This window comes from Anomaloglossus baeobatrachus, chromosome 7 (assembly GCF_048569485.1).
Source record: "Anomaloglossus baeobatrachus isolate aAnoBae1 chromosome 7, aAnoBae1.hap1, whole genome shotgun sequence".
Classification (NCBI taxonomy): domain Eukaryota; kingdom Metazoa; phylum Chordata; class Amphibia; order Anura; family Aromobatidae; genus Anomaloglossus; species Anomaloglossus baeobatrachus.
This window is the reverse complement of record NC_134359.1, coordinates 49891263-49916966: the sequence shown is the minus strand read 5'-3', so window position 1 is coordinate 49916966 and position 25704 is coordinate 49891263. Positions and strand designations below refer to the sequence as shown.

At 46.8% G+C, this 25704-nt stretch overlaps 1 protein-coding gene across 2 annotated transcripts in view; it reads right to left on the bottom strand.

Annotated features, from left to right (window-relative positions):
• LOC142245034 (sodium channel protein type 2 subunit alpha-like) overlaps positions 1-22428 on the bottom strand; it is a 249642-nt gene extending 227214 nt beyond the window's left edge. The window contains exon 1 of one of the 2 annotated variants that reach the window (XM_075317280.1): positions 22261-22428. The gene's annotated coding sequence lies outside the window, so the exon portion shown is untranslated. Of the gene's footprint in view, positions 1-2075; positions 2088-22260 lie in introns of those variants that run through there. The other variant, XM_075317278.1, reaches the window with a different exon arrangement.
• Positions 22429-25704: the final 3276 nt, after the last annotated feature.

Here is a 25704-nt window from a genome sequence, read left to right as displayed (position 1 = left end):
CACACAAATGTAAAGACAATAAGTGGTCGAAGAGGAAAAACAATAGCAGGAAGAAAACTACAAAACAACAGGGGTAAACTCAACAACCGCACGAAGCAAAGAGTACAACTTTCACCAGTAAGTCTGGGACACCACATCTCACAGACCAACATAGGATAAACTATAGCTGGCAAGGGTGGAAGGTTTCAACCAGCATATATAAGAGGGGAGCAGATGTGATAGGCCTCCCCATAACATGTGACCAAAGGAGCAAGGAGAGATTAACTCTTTCTAGCCTGCCTATGAATCAGCACACAACAGTTCAACACCTAAGTCTGCCTGTGTAGATCCCAGACACTAGAGAGACCATCGGGCGGAGTCTCAGAATATGACATCTGAACAACACTCAATGCCACTGTGACAGTCGGCGACGTTTGTGCAAAACTCTGTAAGACCATGGGTTATTCCACCATGTTGGGTGATCTGTATATCTGTTCCCCGGCATCTGGATTGTATGACAAGCACAAGATTCTTTCTCTGTGCTTTTTCTGGGCTGAACAATTAATCCATATTAAAAAATAATAGCAAATGATGGCAAAAAGTTGCCCTTAGATTTCTGATGGTGGCTTATATTGCTACAGAAGTGGGCTACTGGGTTCGACATTTTCTCCATGTTCTTGAGTTCTATCCCTATGTCTTCACACAAAATTTTAATTTTTGGCTCTAATGATCATGAAAAAAAGTTTTGAGTCATATTAAAAACCAGGGCTATAGTGGAAGACTCTGAATATACTCGTGATCTGAGTCACAAGTAGGGTGGGAGGGTGCCAATATAATTTAAACAAGATTCTACAAATGAGATATTGTCAATATATGGAAAATCAAGGCTGAAGGGTGAACTTATTGCCATTTTAAATATATAAGGGACGGCACAAAGATCTTTGTAAGGATCTTTTTATGCCTATGATCACAACAATGACAAAGGCGCATCCTTTGCACCTCATGACACATATATTCGTCATGGAACAGGACAGACTGTGTAGAGCGGACTCAGGACCTGAGCCTGCTTCACATAGTGCAGAGGTCGGCTAAATTAAAAAGCCGGCATCTGTGTTTCACAGCCGTAAGGTGTGAACTATTCTAAAACCGCTGTCAATCTCTGTGCAAACCAAGCTGTCAAAGAGCCAGTCTATGCTTACAGAAAAATGAGCGGTGCTGTGAGCGATGACTGTTCCCTGCTTCGGGCCCATGACTGAAGAAGGAAGTAAGTTCAATATAGCTGCAATTTTAGTAAAGGGGTTGGGTAGCATTTGCCTACAGAATAATCCTATATTCTGTAGATAAATAGCATTTTCCAAGATTTCGGGTTTCTTTTACATGTGCTCAAATGGGGCATCAGATTGAAGAACCCGGACTAATACCCCTGGCACCAGATGCTTGCAATGTCACATCTAGCACTTGGTACCAGTATAGAATATTTTGGTCATATAAAATACTAAAATAATAAAAATGTAATCTGTTCTAGCCCATACCTCTTTCTAATTGAATAAGTTCACAATACCGCATTAGAACAAGTAGACAGATGTGTTCACAACTTAGACCTCAGTTGGGAAAATGTGTCCATATGTCCCTGCAGCCCTAAATACGTTGGCAGTCTCTGCTCGAGTTTTCACGGCACGTCTGATCAGAAGACTTCACCCAGGCATTAGTGCAGCCTTTAATCATGTGATTGCTGAGACATTGCAAATAAAGCAATATGACAGGCTGTCACAATGATTGCGTCAAAGCATATTAGTCAACATTGTAGCCACCACGGTTCAAGACTATTTTCTCAATCAAAATGGGTGGAGTTTCAATCACAAAAATAATGAAAAACTGTTGTGGGGAGAAATATAGTCATATAATAATCAAAGAGTAAAAACATAAACGAAATAATGAGCAAAAAATACATACAATTTAGAGGCAAGAAGAAAAACCCTTGTTATTTAATAAGTAGCATGATATAAAAGATAATGAACAACAAAAAGCAGTCATAATCTTCCTCTATATAAACATATCAAAACTATAAAGTAATCCATTGTTTGGTACACACTCACCCGGCTCTTCCTCATCTCTCTAATGGATAATGACTTAGCAGATTGTAATATATCATGAGCCCTGACCAATCAGTTGAATTATCAAAATTATGGCACTACCAATGAATGAAATATGATCCATTAGAGAGGCCCTAGGGAAGAAGCTTACACATACTCTACATCATAAAAGAGTTAGGGGCGTGTAAGGACTTCTTAACACTTAATAAATAAAGTAACAGATTCTTCTAACACTTTCTAGCATCTATGTTAGCTTCCAGGCTCTGGGCATACTATTGAAAAGCTAAAGACAATGGCATGTGAACCATAGACACAGAGGATGTGGAGGCTGTTGACCCATTGGAGATAGGTAGCCCAAGCATTATTCTGAGGCCATTGAGCCATTGGAGATAGGGAGCCCAATCATAATTCTGAGGCCATTGACTCATTGGAGATAGGGAGCCCAACCATAATTCTGAGGCTGTTGACCCATTGGAGATAGGGAGCCCAACTATGATTCGGAGGGCATTGACCCATTGGAGAAAGGGAGCCCAAACATGATTCTAAGACTGTTGATCCATTGGAGATAGGGAGACCAACTACGATTTGGAGGCCATTGACCCATTGGAGATAGGGAGCCCAACCATGATTCTGAGGCCATTGAGCCATTGGAGATAGGGAGCCCAATCATAATTCTGAGGCCATTGACTCATTGGAGATAGGGAGCCCAACCATAATTCTGAGGCTGTTGACCCATTGGAGATAGGGAGCCCAACTATGATTCGGAGGGCATTGACCCATTGGAGATAGGGAGCCCAACCATAATTCTGAGGCTGTTGACCCATTGGAGATAGGGAGACCAACTACAATTTGGAGGCCATTGACCTATTGGAGATAGGGAGCCCATCCTTGATTCTGAAGCCATTGACCCATGGGAGATAGGGAGCCTAACCCAGTTTGATCCTATTACGTTTGGTCCAGTGTGGTGTGAAATTGTGCAAGACTTCAGTTTCAAAAATAAATTGTACTGTTATCAAACAAGGAAGTGGGGAGTTGGACCAAAAGGGTGTTGTGGCATCTATACCGGGTGCCAGTTCAATCTTTGCTATGGGGGTACCATTCTTCCTTTTCCAATAATGTCCAAAGGTCAAGACCTACCTGAGAATATAGAAATGCTGTTAGTCAGAATCCAGTACTGAAAGAACACTTTACTGCCAAATATTAAACAACTTAAAAGCTGCAGAACCTCTTTGATAGGATGGCACAACTAAAATATCTCCCAAGTGAAGAGATGTCTTGGACCAGCTAAAGGGGGTTTACACCCATCACAAGTTTTTGCTTCTCACTGGGGTATTTATCTCTCCCTGGTTGGAGACGATCTGTCTGTCAAGACCAACAACAGCATTCCTAAAAAATTAGAAAACTACAGTGCTTTTTTTTTTTATCTCCATGGCACAGTCTTTCATCCAAAAACTTCAAAATTCAGCACCATTCATTTAAAACTTCTCGGGATCAGCAACCTCACCCACTTGGTCATAATGTCATGGCATATTAATGGGTGTGATAAAACCAGTACTCTCAAGTGTCCAAACTGATTGTTAAAATACAGTTTGAGTAACCAGAGTATATAACTCCTAAACCAGTTCATTTTCGATCCGTACTGGTAGATACAAGACAGCCCTTGGTTTCCCGGTGACACATTTGACATGTGCGCCACCTGCAAAGTTCCATAAACCTGTATGACAATGATGGATTTGGGAGAAGAGACTAATCTCAGGGGATACAGTGGTACTTACACTTATGGTAATTTTAGGGGGCAAAGGAACAATAATTTACTTCTGGGGGGCAGAATGTCAGTTACTATAAATTGCATGGGCTTCAGCAGCACTTAAAATTTTATTCCCATCTCCAAGATCCTAGCCCAATATGTAGTAGGTGTAATAATAATAATATTAGCAAATCCCTCCAATTAGAAATGTAGTATAGTCCTTCTGATTCACTATATCGCTTACCTCATGTTCAGGGCATTGCAGGACCTTAGGTATCCATAGTTACCACCATGTGTATAGTCACAGTTAGGGCTCATTCAGATGAGGGTATCATATGGACGACGATCACATCCCAGTGCCCGGGACTTGCTGGTGGACCTGAGAGTGATAGTGTATATTTTTATTCAGCTGACATGCTCGGGTCAGGAGGCTGCCGGACAGTCTGGGCACTGTAATGTGATCCTTGTCCATGTTATACGGCCGTCTGACTGCGCTCTTAGTTAGTTGCTAGTGGTCATAACCATGGATACCTAAGGGCCTGCAATGCCCTGCACATGAGGTAAGCAACATAGTGAATCAGAAGAACTATACTACATTTACAATTGGAGGTATTTGTTAATATTATTATTATTACACCTACTATATAATGGGATGGGATCTTGGAGATGGGAATACCCCTTTGATATTTACTTAATGGGAAATACGGATGATCGAATACCTCAATTATTCGGCTTCGCGATTAATTTCGGAATAGGTCACCTCTATGCGAATATTCGATGCGCAATGTAAGTCTAGGGGAAGCCCGAATAGTTCCGAATAGTTGTTATTTGGGTTTCTCATAGACTTACATTGCGCATTGAATATTCGTGAATAGTCGAAGAGCGGCGACCTATTCGGAAAATATTCGCAAAGCCGAATATTTGAGGTATTCGATCAACCCTAGGAAACAATAGCAGTAATTTTTCACTTCAGCGGGACAGTGAAACTCAGGATTTTCTACAGTGGCTCTTACTACCCTGTTTCCCCTAAAATAAGACATTCCCTAAAAATAAGACCTAGTAGAGGTTTTGCTGAATTGCTAAATATAAGGCCTCCCAAGAAGGTAAGACCTAGCAAAGTTTTTGTTTGGAAGCATGCCCGCCGAAGAGAACACCAGGGCATGTTGTACATGGAAATAATGGCAGTAACAAGAAATTCTTGATAGTATTCACAATTTGTCTGTTTATGCTGGTTTGTGATGAAAACTACTGTGCAGTATATAAAAAAATGTTCATTTTTTTTGTTCAACAACAAATATGAATTCTTCTTCATGGAAAAATAAGACATCCCCTGAAAATAAGACCTAGTGCATTTTGGGAGCAAAAATTAATATAAGACACTGTCTTATTTTCGGGGAAACACGGTATTTACTCCGGGGTGCACTTATATCTTCTCCCTTCTGGGTATTTACTAGCTATTTACCATATCATAAAACGAGAAAAACATTTTAAAATAATATCCTTTTTTAAAAGAAAAATATGCAAGTGGATAACATGCACGAGGAAAGTCCACATTACATACGCACTGTATGTCAATTTCCTCACATAAAAATTTCCAAAACATGTAGGTGAAATTTGTTAAAAATCCCTTCTGCCTATCTTATACTGTGCTTCAAAACCACAAAGGTAATTCACAGCATATAAGCAACTTGTGAACATGCAATGGAGGATATCTTTGCAGATTTTCTATGAATGGCTAAATCAAGGAGATTTCAGCAAATTTTACCAACATGCTGCTAAAAATTTATACAGAGATATTGCGCATAATTCATAGCAAATTTCACCCTTTGCAATCTAATGCCACGTGCTCACGTCGAGTATTTGGTGAGGGTTTTTTTACCTCAGTATGTGTAAGGCCTGCAACACACATCCGTGCCTCCGGTACGTGTTTGGCAGTTTTTTCACGTACCGACGGCCCGGAGACACGTGGACCTATGTTTTCATAATTGTTTGGACACACGTAAGTATTTTGGAACGGAACGTGTGTCCATTCCGTACTTACGTGCGTCCGTGATTTTTTCACGCTGACATGTCCACGTATTCTCCGGCAGCACGGGTGTCACACAGCCCGCACCCGTACCACATGGATGTAGTGTGGATGTGGTTCCGTGTGAAACGCGCCGGAGAAGACGTGTCATTAATTTAAAAATAAAAAAACACATACTCACCTCTACCAGCCCCGCAGATTCTTCATCTGCAAACTGTTCCTGTTGGCCGCCGCTTGTTATGAGCGTGTAAAGGAGGTGGGCATGCTGTCACGGGCTCTGATCTCCGCCCCTCCGCTCGGCCATAAGCAGCGTCAGCGGGGAGTGGGCGGGGCTGGAGCCGAAGATCAGGACCCTGGACAGCAGCGCGGACCACGTGAGTATGGAAATTACCAGTTTCCTCGTGTGCTATCGCGGATAGCACACGGAGAACACACGCGGACCGCACGTACCCGAGACATGTACTTACCACACGCAACACGCAGGTAAAATACGTGTCTCGCGGCACGTGCGTGTTTTTAACGGATGTGTGTTGGAGGCCTAAGTCTGTGTTCATACATTGAATATTTGGTGAGTTTTTTTTACCTCAGTATGTGTAAGGCCCCTTTCATACATCAGTTTCTTGCCACCAGTCACAATCCGTTTTCTCAACGGATCTGTCGCAGATTGTGGCTAAACTGATGTGATGGATCCATTTTTCGACGGATCCGACTAGCTGGGGGCTAAATAATGAATTGAGGCATGCTCAGTTAAAAAAACCGGATTACATCATTTGACAGATGATGACGGATCCTGCGCCCATAGGCTTCTATTCTACCAAACGACGGACGGCAACATATCTGTCGCTGTCCATTTTTTGACATACACAAAAAACATTACTTTGGCTGTCGTCTCTGTCAGACAAACAAACATTTTTGACGGATCTGTGGAACGACGGAAGAAATGTGAGGCCATCCGCCGCTAATACAAGTTGATGAGAAAAGAACCGATCCAGCTGCATCAGTCGCCGGATCCTTTTTTTTTTCAAAATTTGATGGATTGTGACTGATGGCAAAAAACTGATGTGTGAAAGGGGCCTAAAGCTATGTGGGCACTTTGCGTCGAGGTAGTTACAGTTCAAAAAGCATCCTCTGGCAGAAAGGACAATGCTTTTGGCTTTAAAAAAGACAGCCATGGATCCCCTGGGGAGGAGGGGCGACATGACCAAGGGGGAGTTAGGGAGTGATGGGGTTAATAGGGACAGTTTGCTTGGCAGGCCTAATATGGCATTAAGGGGTGGTTTAGCTTGGGAGGAAGAGGAGGAGTAGGGAAAGGGTTAGTCTGGGAGAGGAGGGGGTTACCTCCTCTTCTTCTTCCGGACGCCAAGAGATCAGCAGCACGAGTCACCATGGCTGATCTCCAGGAACTTCAGCGCCTGATTGCAGCAGCCATTGCAGCGCACGGGCCCCTGGCAGTGCAGTCCCACATCAGGGCTGCCGGGGTTAACCCGTCGGCGCTTGCCCCTCGCTCCCCCAGCCGTGTTGTGCGCCAGTCGCGGCCCCCCCGCAGGTATTCCCCGGGTGCGGGGGGGGCGAGGAGGAGATGCCAGAGCCCCTCCAGGGACCCTCCGCAGCGGGCCGAGCAGCAGCGCAGTCCGGCTGCTGCTCCCAGCAGCAGCGGGAGGAATCTGCGTTCCAGCCGCGGTGGTCGGGAGGTGGGAGTGGCCAGCGTGGGGCCTACTTCCGGTCCCGGCCTCCGGGCTGGAGTTCCAGTGACGGCAGCGGCTCCAGGTCGGGAGCGCGCTCGGCGAGGGAGGGAGGCCAGCAGTTCCCCCTGCAGTCGGCGGGGGGACCGAGGGGCTGCAGGCGGCGGTAGGTCGAGCGCCAGGGGGAGGTCTGTGGTGCCTGACCCTGGCGCGGCAGTGAGCAGGGGTGACGGCGTGAGCCATGCGGCGACCGCCCGGTCACTCAGGACCGCTGTGCAGCCCCCGGATGTGGCGGTGTCCCGTGGGAGCGGGAGGACCCAGCGGCAGGAGGCCTGCAGCGGCCCAGGAGGGCCAGAGGCGGCGACGGCTGGGATCCAGAGTCCGCGTCCAGAGTCCCCTGGCAGTCGGCGAGGGGGTGGGCGCGGGCGCAAGAGGTCGAGGCCTGGGGTGCCGGCGCGGGGGACAGGACGGTCTCCTGGGCTGTCGCCCCAGGGCAAGAGACGGAGCGGGGATGGCACTGCCCATGCGGCGGCCCGGTTTGGCGGCCGTGGTGGGGGGGGTGCCGCGGCGGCGCCCCCCGGATGTCGGATGGAAGAAGATGTCAGCGGCGAGGATGAGGAGGTCGTGCTGTCGGAAGAGTCGGATGGTCGGCAGACGGAGGACAGCGAGGCTGCGGTATCGGGGGACGCTGAGCCGCGGTTGGGTGAGACGGCAGCGGGGGCGGCAGGGGCTGCGCTGGCGGGGAGTGTCGGGGGCGGGAGGGCGGCTGTGGACACGGCAGCGCCCGGCGGTGTAGCAGTGTGGAGCCAGTTGTTGGGGCTGTTGCAGGGGTTGGCGGCGGTTGCCGGGGCTGGGAAGGGGCGGCGCAGGCGCCGGCGGCGGCGTGGGTGGGGACGACAGGTCGGGGGGCGGCGGCGGTGGGAGGGGGGGACGGAGCGTGCGCGGCGGAAGGGGGGGGCGCAGGGGGGAGTGCGGCGGAGGGGGCAAAGGAAAAAGAAAAGGAGAAGGAGGATGAGGTGGTGCGCCTAGATGATAGGGCTAAAAGCGAAGTTTATGTTTGTTTTGAGGGCCCGCTGGGGGATCATTTAAAGAAGGAGGTGCGGGAAAAAATTTGGAAAGGGGAATATGTGGAGATTTTTTCTCTGCTTCCCCTGGAGAAATTTAATTTGGATAGGGTTAAGCCGAGCGACTCCAAAAAGGAGAAGGACGAGGAGGAAAAGCGCCGTTATAGGCTTATTCCTCGGACTTTTGCAAACTGGTTGCAAGCGTTTGCGATTTTGGCGAGCGTGGTCGGGGAAAAGGAGTCGGAGCATTGTTCGGCCTTGTTTGGTTACATGGATGCGATAGGGGAGGCTTATCGGGTTTATGGCGGGCTGGAGTGGCAGCGTTATGACGAGCAATTCCGGCAGCGGAAGGCGTTGCGGGCGGATATGCGATGGGACCATAAGGATATTTCCTTATGGATGCGACTGATGTCGGCACCGACTCAGCCCTTTCGGGGGGGTGCCGGGGGACCGGGGGCCGGGTCCCCGGCAAGTCAGAAAAAAGGTTTCTGTTGGCAATATAATGAGGGGCAGTGCAGGTTTGGAGCGGCATGCCGCTTTAAGCATGAATGCTCAGGTTGTGGGGGAGGACATAGCTTGTCCAAGTGCTTTAAAAAGGGGAAAGGAAAAGCGGGTGACGGGGTTGGAAAAAGGGATGACGCCGGTGAAGGTAGAAGCGATGGCCCCCTTTTTAAATAGGTTCCGTATCCCGTCGGCTGTTAGTCCATCGCCTCCGCCGTACCGTAATTTGCGTTTGCTCGGGATCATGCGGATGTGGTGGATGAGAAGCTGAGAAAGGAGGTGGTTTGGGGCAGAATGGGCGGTCCTTATGACGCCCCGCCGTGTTCGAAGTTGGTGGTTTCACCTTTGGGGGTTGTGCCGAAGAAAGAGCTGAACAAATTTCGGCTTATCCATCATTTGTCTTACCCAGAGGGGTTATCGGTGAATGATGGCATTGCACCGGAGTTAGCGGCGGTATATTATGTGTCGTTCGACAAGGCGTTGGACCTGCTCAGGGCTGCGGGTCGGGGTGCGTTGATGGCAAAGGCTGATGTGGAAGCGGCGTTTCGGTTGTTACCAGTTCATCCAGATAGTCAGCATTTGTTAGGTTGCTGGTGGGATGGCAGTTATTATGTTGATCGCTGTTTGCCAATGGGTTGTTCAATTTCGTGTTCGTATTTTGAGGCGTTTAGTTCGTTTGTAGAGTGGGTGGTTCGGGATGTGTCTGGGCTTACGTCCATTATTCACTATTTGGACGATTTTCTTTGTGTTGGGCCGGCGGGTTCAATGGTTTGTGCGGGGTTGTTATTTGCGTTGCAGAAAGTCGCAGACAGCTTCGGAATTCCCTTGGCCCCCGATAAGACGGAAGGCCCGGCGCCTGTGATGCGTTTTTTTGGGATTGAGATTGATTCTATTGCCATGGAATGTAGGTTGCCGGAGGAGAAGGTTCGTGATTTGAGGGCCGCGGTGGCAGGGGTGAAGGCGGCAAAGAAGGTGCGGCTTAAGGTGGTGCAGTCCTTGCTTGGGAAATTGAATTTCGCTTGCAGGATTATGCCGATGGGGAGAGTTTTTGCGAGACGTTTGGCAATGGCGACGGCAGGTGTGCGGTCGCCGACACATTTCGTGCGAATCACGAAGGCGATCAAGGACGATCTTTTGGTATGGGATCAATTTTTGCAGTGTTTCAATGGCCGGGCCCTGGTGATGGAGAAGGTGGCGTCTAACGGGGTGTTACAGCTGTTCACCGATGCGGCTGGGTCGGCAGGGTTTGGGGCCGTGTTTCGAGGTCACTGGTGTGTGGGTCGGTGGCCACAGGCGTGGCGGGAGAGCGGTTTGGTCAGGAATTTGGCTCTGTTGGAGCTATTTCCTATCGTGGTAGCAGTGGAGCTGTGGGGGTCGCGTTTTGCCGGGAGGAAGGTTTGCTTCCATTGTGATAACCAGGCGGTGGTGTTTGCTATTAACAACTTGTCGGTTAAGTCGGAGCCAGTGGTGGTGTTTTTGCGGCATTTAGTGTTGAGATGTCTGCAGCTGAATGTACAGGTGGTGGCAAAGCACGTTCCGGGAGTTCACAATGGGGTGGCTGACGCTTTGTCTCGTTTTCAGTTCAGCAGGTTTCGGGCGCTACTGCCTTGGGCGGACGAAGTCGGAGTGGAGTGTCCCGTGGATTTATGGAATCTGGTGAGGCGGTGATCTCAGAATTGATTCGGAATTCGGTGACTGAGGTGACTTGGTGCCGATATGCTAAGGTGTGGGCTGAATGGGAGGAGTTGCTGGGTCGGATGTTTGATGGGGTAAGCGTGGATTACTTGGTGGCATTACTGGCGTTGGTGAGTGTGGATTTCTCGGCCGGGCGATCGGCGTCGGCCGTGGCGCATCGGGTGGCGGCGGTGGCGTTTTGGTTAAAAATGAGAGGGGAACAAGATGTTTCGCAGGATTTTTGGGTTCGACGGGCCTTGCGGGGGTTCCGCCGCGGTGTGCGGGAGAGGGACAAGAGGCGTCCCGTATCGTTTGGTTTGTTGAGGCGGTTGGTGGGGGGCCTGAGCGGCATTTGTGAGTCGGTTTACGAGACTGTTTTGTTTACAACAGCTTTCGGTCTTGCTTTTTATGGGGCTTTCCGGATCGGTGAGTTGGTAAGCCCGTCCAGGGTGACAGGCGGCGGGTTGCCGCTTGAGGATGTGCGAGTGGGCGGTGATCAGGTGGAGTGCCGGATTAGTCGGTCGAAAACGGATCAGCTGGGTCGGGGTAGGTTGGTGGTGTTATACGCGGTCCCGGGGGAGGAGTTGTGCCCAGTACGTTTGGTGGAGCAATTCATGGCCGTGAGGGGAGGTTTACCGGGCCCATTTTTGCGGCACGTGGATGGGTCCTTTTTATCAAGGTTCCAGTTTGTAGCGGTTCTGCGGCGAAGTTTGCAGAATGTGGGGGAGCGCCCGGAGGATTTCGGGTCGCATTCCTTTCGGATAGGGGCAGCTACGGAGGCCGCTCGTTGGGGGCTTGGAGATGAGGTGGTAAAGCGTATTGGTAGATGGGAATCTTCTTGTTTTCGGCGGTACGTGAGGCCGCAGCTGTTGTAGCATTATGGTAACTTTGGTCTAGGTACAGGTGGTTTGGCGGTTTGGAAGTGGTTTTTTATATGTAAAAAAAAAAAAAAAAAGAGGGGATAATGTACAAGTGTTAGAGGACGGAGGTAGAATGGGTTTTTTATGAGAGGCGTTGATGGTGGTGATGTTATTGGTTTTAATTTCTGTTTTCGTTGTCTTTCTTTGTTGTAGGGATGTGCCTAATCTGGATTCTGGGGCATTCCTTCGTGTTCTGGGGTGCTCGGCGGGCGGCGGTTCGCCCGAATGGTCGGCAGCTAGGGCTGGATCGAGGGCAGGCGACTGTTCGGTGGATCGGTGTTCGGGGCATGGAGTGGGGCAGGGTGGTCCCAGAATTTGGTCGTTATTGTAAGGTTGACCGGCCTCCGGATGTTCTGGTATTACACGTGGGAGGTAATGATCTGGGAGTCCGGGCGTCACGGGATCTGATCCGGGATATAAAGATTGACTTACTGCGGTTGTGGAAGCAGTACCCGGGTTTGATTGTCGTGTGGTCAGACATAGTGACCAGGTTGTCATGGAGGGGGGCTCGGTCGGTGGAAAAGGTCAATAAGGCCAGGGCCCAGGTGAATCGGGTGGTTGCCAGGTTTGTGATCAGGAACGGTGGGATTGTGGTGAGGCACAGGGAGTTGGAGCCGGCTGATTGGCGGTTTCGGAGGGGTGACGGAGTGCACCTCAACGACATTGGAGTGGATTTATGGGCATTGGGCCTGCAGGATGGTGTTGAGCGAGCTTTTGGTGTGTGGAGGGTCCAGGCCACGTAAGGTGTCACGTGGTCTGTCCTGTGGCGGGGGGGGTAGGTCTGGTCCAGAGGTTGGAAGTGACTGGTAACTGGACCGGGAGTCATTGTCTTGGTATGGTGGCTCTCGGTTCCGGGATGTGGCAGGCACGGGGTTCTGCCAAAGTGTTGGGGTGTCAATCCGTGGGTGATTGGCACCTCGTCTCTGGGTCGGTGTGTTGCGGCCAGGGGCAGGGGGAGTAGTAGTTATGGACTGGGCCTGCCCCCGGGAGGGTCATGTAATTGGCATTGTCTATTGTTATATGTGTGTTGTTTTGGGTCGCCCGTTGGACGGCGTCCCTAAGGTGCTTAGTTTGTGAACAATAGGCAATAAAAGGCTGCTGTGGCCATTTGAACCAAGTCGCATGCAGTCCGTGTGTTTATTTATAGTATAAGGGGTTTGGTAACACAGACATCACGACCGGAGAATACTCCCTCAACTGGTCATGCATGTAAAACGCAAAGAAAGTAGCCTATGCGCACCTTGCGGTTTTCATGAGTTTTTAGTGCTTTTCCGGTGCTTTTAGAAACGCTGCAGTTTTGTATTAAATTGAATGGATGGGAAACGCAGCCAAAATGGCAAAAACAACTGATGTTGCTTCTTTTAACGCTGAGCTTTTGCCCAAATTTATGCAAATTAAACGCAGCGTTTTGAACAACAAAGTGCACACAAGAAAGCTCAATGTCCCATTGACTTTGCTTGAAAAGCAGAACGCAAGCATTTTGGCATGAAAACGCTGCAGTTGAAAAAGCAGTGGAAAAGCAGGTAAAAAAGCAAAGTGTGCACATAGCCTAAGGCACGTGCACACAATGAGTATTTATTTAGTGATTTTTTTTACCTCAGTATGTGTAAGGCCGCAATCAGACATTGAGTATTTGGTGAGGTTTTTTTTTACCTCAGTATGTATATTTAGTCAGTTTTTTACCTCAGTATGTGTAGGGCCATGGTGACACATTGAGTATTTGGTGAGTTTTTACCTCAGTAATTGTAGCCAAAACCAGGAATAGAACAGTCAAAGGAAATTTATAATAGAATCACGGGCACCACTTCTGCATTTTTCACCCAGTCTTGGTTTCGCCTTACAAATACTGAGGTAAAAAACTCTGCAACAAATACCCAGTGTGTGAATGTAGCCTTGCATACATAGTTTGTTGCAAATTTCTTTTTGCTTTCACCCTTCAGTGTTTGGTGAGCTTGTTACCTTAGTATATGTAGCCAAAACCAGGAGTGTGACAATTAGAGGAAAAGTAAGGCTGGCGTCACACTTGCGATTAACTCGCCCGAGTGCAATGTGAGAAAATCTCGGATTGCACTTGAACCAATGTTAATCAATGAGGCAGCTCCTATCTGCTTTTTTTTTCTCAGTCCAAAGCGGACTGAGAAAAAAATCGCAGCATGCTGCGATTTCTAGAATTTCTCATGCGAGTCTCTCCAATGCAACCCTATGGGTGCGAGAAAAAAACGAATGTCACACGGACGGCACACGGACCATCCTAGTGACATCCATTTTTCTAAATACAATTCTATCATGTAGCAGAGAACACTGTAAATTTGTGACGCCCTGGACTAGCCAGGTAGTCACAGACATACCAACACACACACCCCCACCCTAGGCAGTTACAGCAGCCAAACACAAAACCCTTGTTGCCTCCCTCCAGAGTCTGATGTCCACACCAGGTGGGGCGGAGCCAGGCGGTTGGCCCCACCCACCGAGGAGTTCACAGGCCTGGAGGCGGGAAAAGTGACAGTTTAGTTTTGGAGGAGGAAGTGAGAGGAGTGAACACTTGGGTGTCTGGGTTGGAGCCCAGACACTAACAGCAAGGTTGGCAGACGGTGGTGGCCATCTGCAGGAGTTAGTGGAACTCCGCAGAGCCGTCAGGACCGGGGTCGGGCGTCGGCCCGCCGGTACTGGACCAGGGAACGGAGTGAAGCTAAGCACACAGGCAGGGCCATCAGACCCCAACCAGGCTTGGAGTCGCCGTCAATAGTCAAATGCGAATGTGACAGGAACCCCAGGGGTTTCTCAACTGCTAAAGTCCCGATTGAAGGCAACCGTCCACCCAGAGAGGATATACAGCCACCGCCACAGGCTAGAGATCCAAGGGCCAGCGCCTGCGGGCAAAACGGGCTCCTACGGCACCTATACGCCGGGGAGCGGACTATAGGTGGGCAACCACAGGAGTCAGAACATTCTAAAAATTGCAGGGAAAGACAGCCACCATCAGCCATCTGGGGAGAGCACAACAACAACACTGCAGCCGGCTGCAGGACCCGTCCATCCGGCCGTTTTGGTTTACCAGAGACTTTGTCAGTGATTGTCTGAGTGAGTACACCAGTGCCGTCCGGCACCGCGCCGCGCTGTCCCTGCAACCCTGCACCCCAGCCATCCGGCCTTCCCGTTACACCATTGGGCCCCGGGATCACCAACCCCTGCCCACGGAGGGGACAACATCTCAGCTGCACCCTACCATCTCTCCCGGGATCCCCGTTACCAGCAACGGTGGTGCCATTATCACCACGACCCGTGGATGGCATCACGAACAATCTCCCTAACCAAACCACCATCCCCATTTCACTCACAGGTGAGGAGCGCTGCTCGAGTCCCCGGGTCCGGTCCACCGCTCGAGCCACTGAGCAGCAGCAGCAGAAGCCCCGGACCCGAGCGTGGCGAGTGCGTCCCCTCCGCCCGCGACAAATGCTCCTGTACATGACTGTAATGATTAAGGCTGTGTGCGCACATTGCGTTTTGTTTCCACGTTAACGCTGCGTTTTGAACTGCAGCGTTTCAGTGCCAAATTGCATGCGTTCTGCTTTCCCAGCAAAGTCTATGAGAAGTCCGAAAATTCAATGCACACGCTGCGTTTTTAAATGCAGCGTTTTGGATGCCAAAAATCGCTGCAGAAAATAAAACAGTATGTCACTTCTTTTGTGCGTTGTAGCTGCGTGCTCCACCCATTGAAATCAATGATGTTGGTCAAAACGCAACCAAAATGCACTTGGACTGCATTTTTGTTGCGTTCCGCATGCTTTTTTGACAAACAAAACGCAGGTCTTTCAGTCTCTCTCTGTCGATGTTGGTCAATCTCTCTCTGTCTGTCAGTCGGTCTCTTTCTCTGTCAGTTGGTTACTCTGTCTATCTCTCTTTGTCCGTCGGTCGGTCTCTCAAAATGCCGGCCGCTCATTATTCCATCTCGTATTCCCTGCTTCCCCCGGCACCTATGATTGGTTGCAGTCAGCCACGCCCCCACACTGAGTGATAGCTGTCTCACTGCAACCAATCACAGCCGCCGGTGGGCGGGCCTATATTGTGCAGGAAAATAAATAAATAAATAATTAAGAAAAACCGGTGTGCGGTCCCCCCCAATTTTGATACCAACCAAGATAAAGCCACACGGCGGAAGACTGGTATTATCAGGATGGGGAGCTCTACGCTATGGGGAGCCCCCCAGCCTAACAATATCACCCAGCAGCCGCCCGGAATTGCCGCATCCATTAGATGGGACAGTCCCGGGGCTCTACCTGGCTCATCCCGAATTGCCCTGGTGCGGTGGCAATCGGGGTAATGAGGAGTTAATGGCAGCAGCTCATAGCTGCCACAAAGTCCTAGGTTAATCATGGTATGCGTCTCCCCAAGATACCTTCCATGATTAACCTGTAAGTTAAAGAAAATAAACACACATCCAAAAAATCCTTTAGTTGGAATAAAAGACAAAAAACACCCTCTTTCACCACTTTATTAATCCCCAAATAACCCTCCAGGTCCAACGTAGCCCACATGAGGTCCCACGATGCTTTCAGCTCTTCTACATGAAGCTGAAAGGTGCGGCCACAGACCACGACAGCTCTCTGTCAGCTCCACGCAGCAACTGAAGTGAGCCTCGCGATCAGCAATGACGTCACTCAGGTTACCTGCGGCCACCGCTCTCAGGTGGACTCCAGCTGTGGCCGCGGGTAACCTTTGTAATGGCACCGCTGATCGCGCTGCTCACTTTAGTCACTCAGGGGATTTGTGATCACCGGTGAGTCCTTCACGGGTAATCACTAATCAGGATGCGACACATAGACAGAAGCACGGGATGACAATGAAGTCGGGTGAAGTTAATCCGAGTTCATTCTCATCGCGCGACTCTGTCTCTGTCTGCGTTTTGGATGCATTTTTTTGACAAACGCAGTGTTTGCAGTTGTCCAGTCTGCCAGAGGGTGCATTTTTTTCTGTACTTGACAGAACGCAGCGTGTGCACATACCCTAATAGCAGCTGAGAAAAAAACGGATTACATACGGATTAAATACGGATTGCTCACGGACTACTGTCATGAGAAAAATCACAGACTCGCATTGCAATTGCATTGCACACGGACCAACACTAGGACATAGCTCATCCTACTCTCAGGCATGAGAATCGGACCGATTTTGCAATCGCAAGTGTGATGCCGGCCTAATAGAAACACAGGCACCACTTTTGCACTTTTTACTCACTCCTAGTTTTGGCTTAAAAACACTGAAGTAAAATACTGGCCAAATACTGAATGTGTGAACATGTCCTAAGGTTAGGGTCACGCGATTGCATTTTCTCAATCTGAGCAAAATAGTCACATTATACTGAGACTTTGATCAGTGTGGGATCCATTTTTCTCAGATGTGGAGAAGGCTGAATTTTTTTTGCATCTTCTCCAGTTTGTCAGTCCGTTAAAATCGAACTGCACTTGGATGTTATGCAAGTTCGGTCTTATTTTTGTCACAAATCCATAGACTTAAATGGATGAGTGTGATATGATTTATGGAGGCAAATTGTGATTTTTTTTCCTTGGACCCCTCAATCCGAGGAAAAACTCGGACGTGCGCATTATCATTGAATAACATTGGTCCGAGGGCTACCCGATGTTTTGTCGGATCACACTTGGACCGAAAATACGGTTGTCTGCATGAGTCCCAAAAGCTTCAGTGTAGGAGTAATAATGCAAATCTTGCAACAGCTGACACTGACGTCTCACGATAAGTCTGCTGGTAACCTTAGGCTGCATGTGCACAGTGTGTTTTGCATTTTTTGAGGCAGATTTGTCACAAATCTCCATGCTTAGGCTGGAGTCACACTTGCGAGAGACTCGCGCGAGTCTCACATCGCATCACCCGGCGTGGCCACACACTCTCCTGATAGGAGCGGGTCAGCTGCATGTATGTCTATGCAGCTGAGATGCTCCTGTCAGGAGAGCTGTAGGCCATGTCGGGTGATGTGATGCAAGACTTGCACGAGTCTCTCACAAGTGTGACTCCGGCCTTATCCTTATGCCAGCAAAGTCAATGAGAACACTGAAGTGCTGTCTGTACGTTGTTTACGTTGTTTACTTTTTCCTTACAAATTTGGTGGAGAAAATAACCTTCAGTTCAGCATGTCAATTTTTGGTGCATTTTTGCCTGAATTTTCTAGCCCTTTCACCCACTGATTTTATTAAGAAAAATGCATAGGACAAATACGCACCAAAAATGCATTCTTTTTTTGGTGCATTTTTTTTGCCACAATGTGCAGATAATTTCTGCTCCAAATGCTCAGTGCGCGCACATAGCCTTATTCTTAGGCTATGTGCGCACATTGCATCGTGTCCCTGCAGAAATTTCTACAGGGATTTGACAAATCATGTGCGCTTTAAATCGCTGCAGAAACACTGCATAATGGATGCAGTGTTTTTGCAGAAAAAAAGTCGATTTCATGCGCTATGGATGCAGCCTCTCCCATAGACAGAGCAGGAGCTGCATGCAAAGCGCACGGAATAATTGACATGTTACTTCTTAGAACGCGGCGATTTGGAACAAAATGTTGGCATCCAAATCGCTGCGCTCTCTAACGCAAAGTGCACATGGATTATGCACAATCTTCATAGATTGTGCTGGGGACGCAGGACGCATGCATTTACGCTGCAGTGCTAGACGCAGCGTAAATGCATGAAATTCGGCAACATGCACACACAGCCTTAGGGTACTGTCTCACTAAACGACGTACCAGCGATTCCAACCACGATATGGCCTGGTCAGGATTGCTGGTACGTCGCTACATGGTCGCTGGTGAGCTGTGTATCAGGCGACCAGTGACCAGCCACCAGCCCGCAGCAACTCATGGAAATGATGCTGCGCTTGGTAACCAAAGTAAATATCGGGTAACTAAGCAAAATGCTTTGCTTGGTTACCTGATATTTACCCTGGTTACCAGCGCACACCGCTTAGTGCTGGCTCCCTGCACTCATAACCAGGATACACATTGGGTTACTAAGCAAAGCGCTTCGCTTAGTTACCGAATGTGTGCTCTGGCTACATGTGCAGGGAACCAGCACTGGCAGCCTGAGAGCGGCGTACGCTAGTAACCAAGGTCAATATCGGGTAACCAAGCAAAGCGCTTCGCTTAGTTACCCGATGTGTACCTTGGTTACCAGCGTCCGCAGCTTCCAGACGCCGGCTCCCTGCTCCCTGCACATTCAGATCGTTGCTCTCTCCCTATCAAACACAGCGATGTGTGCTTCACAGCAGGAGAGCAACGTCCAAAAAATGAACCAGCACTGTGTGTAACGATCAGCGATTTCACAGCAGGGGCCAGGTCGCTGCTTAGTGTCACACACAGCGAGATTGCTGATGAGGTCACTGGTACGTCACCAAAACCGTGACTCACAAGCGATCTCGCTAGCGATCTTGCTATGTGAGAAGTACACCTTACTCCAAACTAGATCCAGTTGGAAATTTGTGAATCCATTTCCAGTCAACACACCATAAGGCCTCATTCAAACATGATTTTTGGGGTGTACCAGAACAATGAATCAATTCACATCAGTGTCCCGTGACCCCCGAAGAAATGGACATGTGACCATGCCTATAGACATATTGGGTATTTTTTCTATCTGTGAAAAACACATACATGAAATGACACCTCCAAGTGCCATGAACATGTTAATTTGGTGAGCTTGGAGAATGGGACTGATTTTTGATACACCAGTCTGAGCGAACTCTGAGGGTATTCTCACAAAGGCGTATATAAAATCGGTCCCATTCTCAACCAACTCAAAAAAGTAGAATGAGTGAAATCCATTTGGTATTCTGTATGTAACGCAAGTGCTATGCAAGTGAGCGGGTTTTTTTTTTCTCGCCTAGCATTTGTATGACATCCGTATAAAATTAATTTTATTTCTCCGCAACGTTTACCCTTCAACTATTTACAGGACCATTTACAGTGTTATATGCTATAGAATGGTAATGTATCCGTAAAAAATGGACATCACATGGTCGCCATACAATCTTTTCTCTAACCCATTGACTTGCATTGACGAGTCATGTCCGATAGACGTACAATCGCAGCATACTGTGATTTGTTTTCCTAGGTCCGAATTGAGCTGAGGAAAAACTTACAGATTTGCTCTGCCTCATTGGTCTTAGTGAAATGCGTTTTTTTTTCTCACATTGCACTTATTAGTTTTGTACACCAGTCTAAGCAAAGAAAAGTAAAAGGAAGTAAAAAAAAAAGAAAGAGCAATTCAATTTAGAGGAAAATTGCATGGAACTTTCCAAGTTTTTAAATTGAAAACTACAGATGTGCCAAGCAAAACTCCAACATGCTCTATCTTTCTAGAAAAAAAAAAGCTTTTTTATTCACTCCAAACCAATACGAAAAATCCAAAGTATGCCTCAAAATCAAAAGAAACCTACAAAAAATAAAAATAGAAAAAATAACAAAAATAGAAAAACAACACTATATATATATATATATATATATATATATATATATATATCTACACACAGTATATTTACTCGCAGGTTAGTTTGCTATATATACATTTTATATATATATACATATTTTGAGGCATAGTTTGGATTCTTTTGTAGTGGTGTTATAATGGTAGTATATATACATTGTATATATATATATATATATATATATATATATATGTATGTATATATATATATATATATATATATATATATATATATATATATACATACACACACACACACACACACACACGCACTATGTATATATACTACCACAACACCATTATAGAAAATACAGAAAATCCAAACTGTGCCTCAAAATCAAAACTAACCTACAATATATGTATGTATATGTAATAAACTAACCTGCAAATATATATAAATATATATATATATATATATACACATATGAATATATATACTAACCTACAAATATATATATATATCTGCATATATATATATATATATATATATATATATATATATATATATATACATCTAGATATATATATATATTTGTAGGTTAGTATATATGTATAGATATATATATATCTATATATAGATATATATATAGATATATATATATATGTGTGTATATATACATATATATATACATATATATATAATAACCTATAATATATCTACATATATATATATATACATATCTGTATATATATATATATATATATATATATATATATATATATACGCACACACACACTTTTTTTTTTTTTTTTAATGTTAAAATAAATTAAGTATTGCCAAAGGGAGAAAAAAGAAGATGAAAACTTTACAATTGACTACAGGTAAATTCAGAAAAGTTGTAAAAACTTTTTTTCCTTTTTTTATTGTGTAATGTTTCTTGTCTCTACTGTCAAAGCAATATTATTATGTCAAATATAGTTTATATTTTGGGTTTTAAAAGGAAAAGATTGTATAACAAATATAAAAAAATTAAAGAATTATGTTTTGAAGCTTTTCCCCTTATTACATTCTGCGAAGTTATGTATAAAAATGAACAGGCGCAGAAAAGACAATTTATTGAGTCAGAAGTAAAATCTGACGTGAAGTCAAATTTTATTAAAAAACAACAACAAAAAACTGTGATAAGAAACAAACGCAGGCAACATTTACTATGTAGAATATTGGTGTCCGCCAGTGTACAGTATCATTTCATGTAGCTCTGCACAGATTGGCAATTTAGACTTAAGAGGAAGGTTAGACCTACCACACCCACACTCAGAAAGAAAAAAAAAAAACACCGAGCGACTTCCCCTTCTGAGAAGGTTACATTTAATCACTAAAGCTTTATCTTATTTAAAGGGCGACCCTCAATCTGCATACATTACCATTATTTTGCATGATTTATTTACAATTAACCTTTTTTATAAAAAAAAGGATCACGGGGGAAACAAAGAACTGGAATTGTCCAGAATACAATTAGAACAATATAATAATAAAATATCTAATAATAAAATAAATATTATAGTGTTTTATTTTTTCCATCTCCAAAAAAAACACCAGAAGCAACAGATGTCTTATATTTTTAAAACTTATTTTAAAGGTACGTGTCGACCCTAGTTTATTGAATATAAAAGAGACAAGATGCCATATGAAAGGCCTTTCTGATCTAAGGCCTGAGGGATATGTTTTTGCTTTTTTTTTTTTTTTCTTTCAGGAAAATAGCAGCAGTATCTAATAAGCGCTGGCTTTCAATAACAGATTTGATCCTGATCTGTGATTAGCGAGCTGCAAGGGGAGAGGAGACAGTAAGCAGATATAGTTCACCCTCTCCTACCTCATGGGCAAAGATAAGGAAGTAGAGATAATTATATGCTGATTGCTGATTATTATAAGCAGTAAGTAACAAGGATGGAAATACCTTCCCGGATTACAAACCTTTAAGTTGCAACAGATATTATGGAGACGTATAACATACCTTTATAAAATATGCAATAAAAAAAAAAAAAAAACGTACGTCAGTAGCAATAATGATTTTTGTAAGGTATGTCATGAGCCGCAGACCATGTGTTTGCAAGCAAGAAGCAGAAAATGTTCTGTAATCTTACCTGATACATTAGATATCATAGCATAGGGTAAAGTCCTAGTGTTCTTGCCAAGGCTGGATTTCCGCTGTGAGGCACAAATATGCACAAAGCTGCCACAATCATTTCATTCTGCTGGCAAAAGAGAACATAAACCTCTTCTTTATGTTCTCCATCTCCTGTACTGTGGCTTTCTCTATGGTCTGTGTAACGCATGAAACTGCAAAAGAAATATATAAAAAAAATACATGAAACACCTCAATATGGCAGCTCCATCTACTGGTAAAAGTAGAAACAGAACATAGGAGAGAAGTGCAGGCACTCGGTGAGGATGGGTGCGGAGCATTGATCCTAAGTTGACATGACTCTTAGAAAAATATTCTAGAGATTCCCTAAACTTTCTCCCTACAGTCTTAACTTTCTTCTTTACTTTTATTTAAATATACCTTTTAGAAATGAGGGAATTAATTCAATGTGAATGGAATTTGTGTCAAATTTTCTGGAATCTGGTGGAGCTGGTGAAAAAAATTACTAAAATTGGATGCCTAATTATATAGAAAGAAATTGTCATGGGGTACTGATGGAACAGGGGCTCCTAAGCTGACCCTCAGACTTAAGATCCCTTATCTTGGAGGTAGGCTTGATGGTAGCCAGGTCCGAGTCCCCAACATGACCCTGAGTCCTGTCTGAACCCAGTAACAAAACCCCACAGAAATGACAAGAACAATGGAAAATGAAAACTCGTACACACTACACTCAAACACAAAGAAGAGACAATACGTGTACAGGGGAATAAAGAAAATGATAGAGAATAAACACACAAAAGGGAAACGTTCTCACCATGCAAAAACAACTGTAGTTCACCATGAACTGGATAACCACTGAGACCGGGATTGCTGAAGCTATCTTCGGCGGTCTCCTACACCACCCAGTCTTAAAAAGGAAGAGACCAACTGTGGATGGTAATTAGAAACCTGACTCTCAGATGAGTTGCACACTGCTCCAAAAAGGATTAATTCCTGTACAGCTGGGAGCAGTGAAACAACTCAGTCGATACCTAGCAGAGCTCAGCTGAACACTTAAGAGATACCAGGTTGCCGGTCGGACTCTGCTATGTGAACAGAGTCTGACACCGTAGCCATAATCCGCTTGTGCGGATCGGACAGCGCATGACGATGTGAAGCCCCACAGGTGTTGTGTCGGTGCATTACCTTCAGGGACTCCACTCAGCTGGATCTGGTCACAGGTAGGAGATCTTCTTCTTGTCGTGACGCCACTCTCAGTATTGCGGCCAGTAGGGACCGCCACTGCAGGTTGAGGGTCGCCTGGGGCTGATGGTGTGTGCAGTTAGTTGGAATAGCCTCCTGAGAGTGAGGCAAGCCCCAGGGCCCGGTGTAGGTGCGTAGTACCACAAGGCGCAGAATAACTCCACACAGGCAGAATGTCTTTCAGGGTTTTTACTCACTTCAGGTGGCAGGGTGAGTAACCCGGGCGTAGCTGGGATGAACCAGGCGGGAACCAGGTGTCCTTCAGGCTGACTTGTGAGGGTGACTACTAACTCGCCTTCCTTAGCCCTTGGTGGTTTGGGGTAACCCCGACTTTGAGTCCCTATGGGGGTCACCCAGGGAAGTTGCTGAAGCCTCACTCCCCTTCGTTTGCCGTGTGCTTGTTGCCTGGGCCAGATCACTCCAGCTTCTTGCCTCCTGTGAGCTATGGGCCCTAACTGTGGCTACGTGGCTGCGGCTTTTTGTGGTGTTGTGGCGTGGGCTTTGAGAGCCCCACACCGGCAGGTTTAGCAAAAGAAAGCTGGATCTATCTCCGCTTCGGGATCTGCCGCCCGTTTGGGCCTGGTACTCTCTAGCAGTCTCCTTACTTCCCACTCCGTTGCTCTCTCTCTAGCTGAAGATGGATTTCGGGTAGCACTCCTAGTTGACCGTTCTCCCCCGTCGGTAGCCACTGCGCGGACGCTGTCAGACTCCAGCAGCCCAGGGGAAGGGGTCAGCTCCTCGGAGCTCCCTGGACTCTGCTCTGAACCGGCTCACATCTGGGACCTTCACTGCTGCTCCTGTCAGAGCCTCACTTTCCTGCTCCTCACTCCTCCACACTCTGCTGCAGACTCTAGACTGTTTACTCCTCCTTCTCTTTTCCCTTTGTGCCTGCCTACGCCACCTAGCAACCAGATTCTCTTACCACACCCCTTGAGAGGAGATGGAGGCTTTTGGCCCCCTCCACTATTCCAGTGAAGGTGAAGGCTTTTCCCCCTCCTGGGATCCCCAGGGGTCCTCTCATGGGTACATGTGTGAGACCTGATCACTATGCGCCTGTGTACCACACCCCGGTCAGCCTTCTGGATTACCTGTATTGTACTGTCCCCAGCATGGGTGCAGTACTCAGTGGTGCCTGACCAGGTCAGGGGCGCCACATTCCCCCTTAGTTATCACCAGCACGTCCTCGGGCTGCAAGACAACATTTTAAAATGCATAAAACATTAAAACATGTAAAACATTTTTAAAAGCACCAGGTACCATACATCACCACCCTCCACCCACAAGTCCGTTAACCCACCCAAAACCCTTTCACGTTGGCCGCGGCTTCAGCCACTTCTGGCAGGATGTAGAGGCGGCTTACATGGGCTGGTGGTTTCAGGGTATACCTGGCCTGGTGGATCCGCGCCTTCAGCCTCTTCTGGCAGGATGCAGAGGCGGCCTCCACAGTTGGTGCTGACCAGGTACCCTCTTTGTGGTGGAGAGCCAGGCCCCATAAACAGGCATGCTCTCTGGTCGCAGGCGAGCCAAGGCCCTATATACGGACGGGCTCCTCCTGGTTGCAGACGAGCCAAGCCCCTAAACAGGCTGACTCTGGTGGCGGTGGTGCCCTTTTGGTGTAACTATTTACACTGCGAGAGTTTGTGGCTATAGCCAGTTCATAGCCTTAAGGTTTATTTCTCACAATAGTTTTTGTGGGCACATTCTTGAACTTTAAAACGTTGCAAAACAAACTTTCCAAACTGGTCAAAACTTGCTGTACTTTACTTAAACTTAGGCGGATTCCTCTTCACCAGGGCTTGGGCCTGTAGGGCTGCGGCACCTGTTGGTTTCTCCATCTTGGTCATCAATGGGTTCCTTTTCTTTTCTTTCCTCTGTATCTTCTGTATCTGTTTCTTTCTCTGTATCTGTTTCTTTCTCTGTAGGACATGGTGTTACGTCTAGCGCATACCACCCCCTTTCGCCTTGGTGCATGGTGAACTGTACGGAGTCTCCCATCTTTAAGTTTCTGCCAGGGTGTCCTCTGGGCAGATTAGCTCTGACGTCTCTCCGATTGACAAAAATGCCTTCTTTGATACCAGGTGCTACGATGAACCCGTATCCTGACTTGAGGCTGAAGTCCTCCACTACTCCTCTGCAAAGGGGTCCCCGGACCTGGGCTTTGGCTCTTCTCAGGAACCTTTTTTCTTGTAGGTCTCTGGCC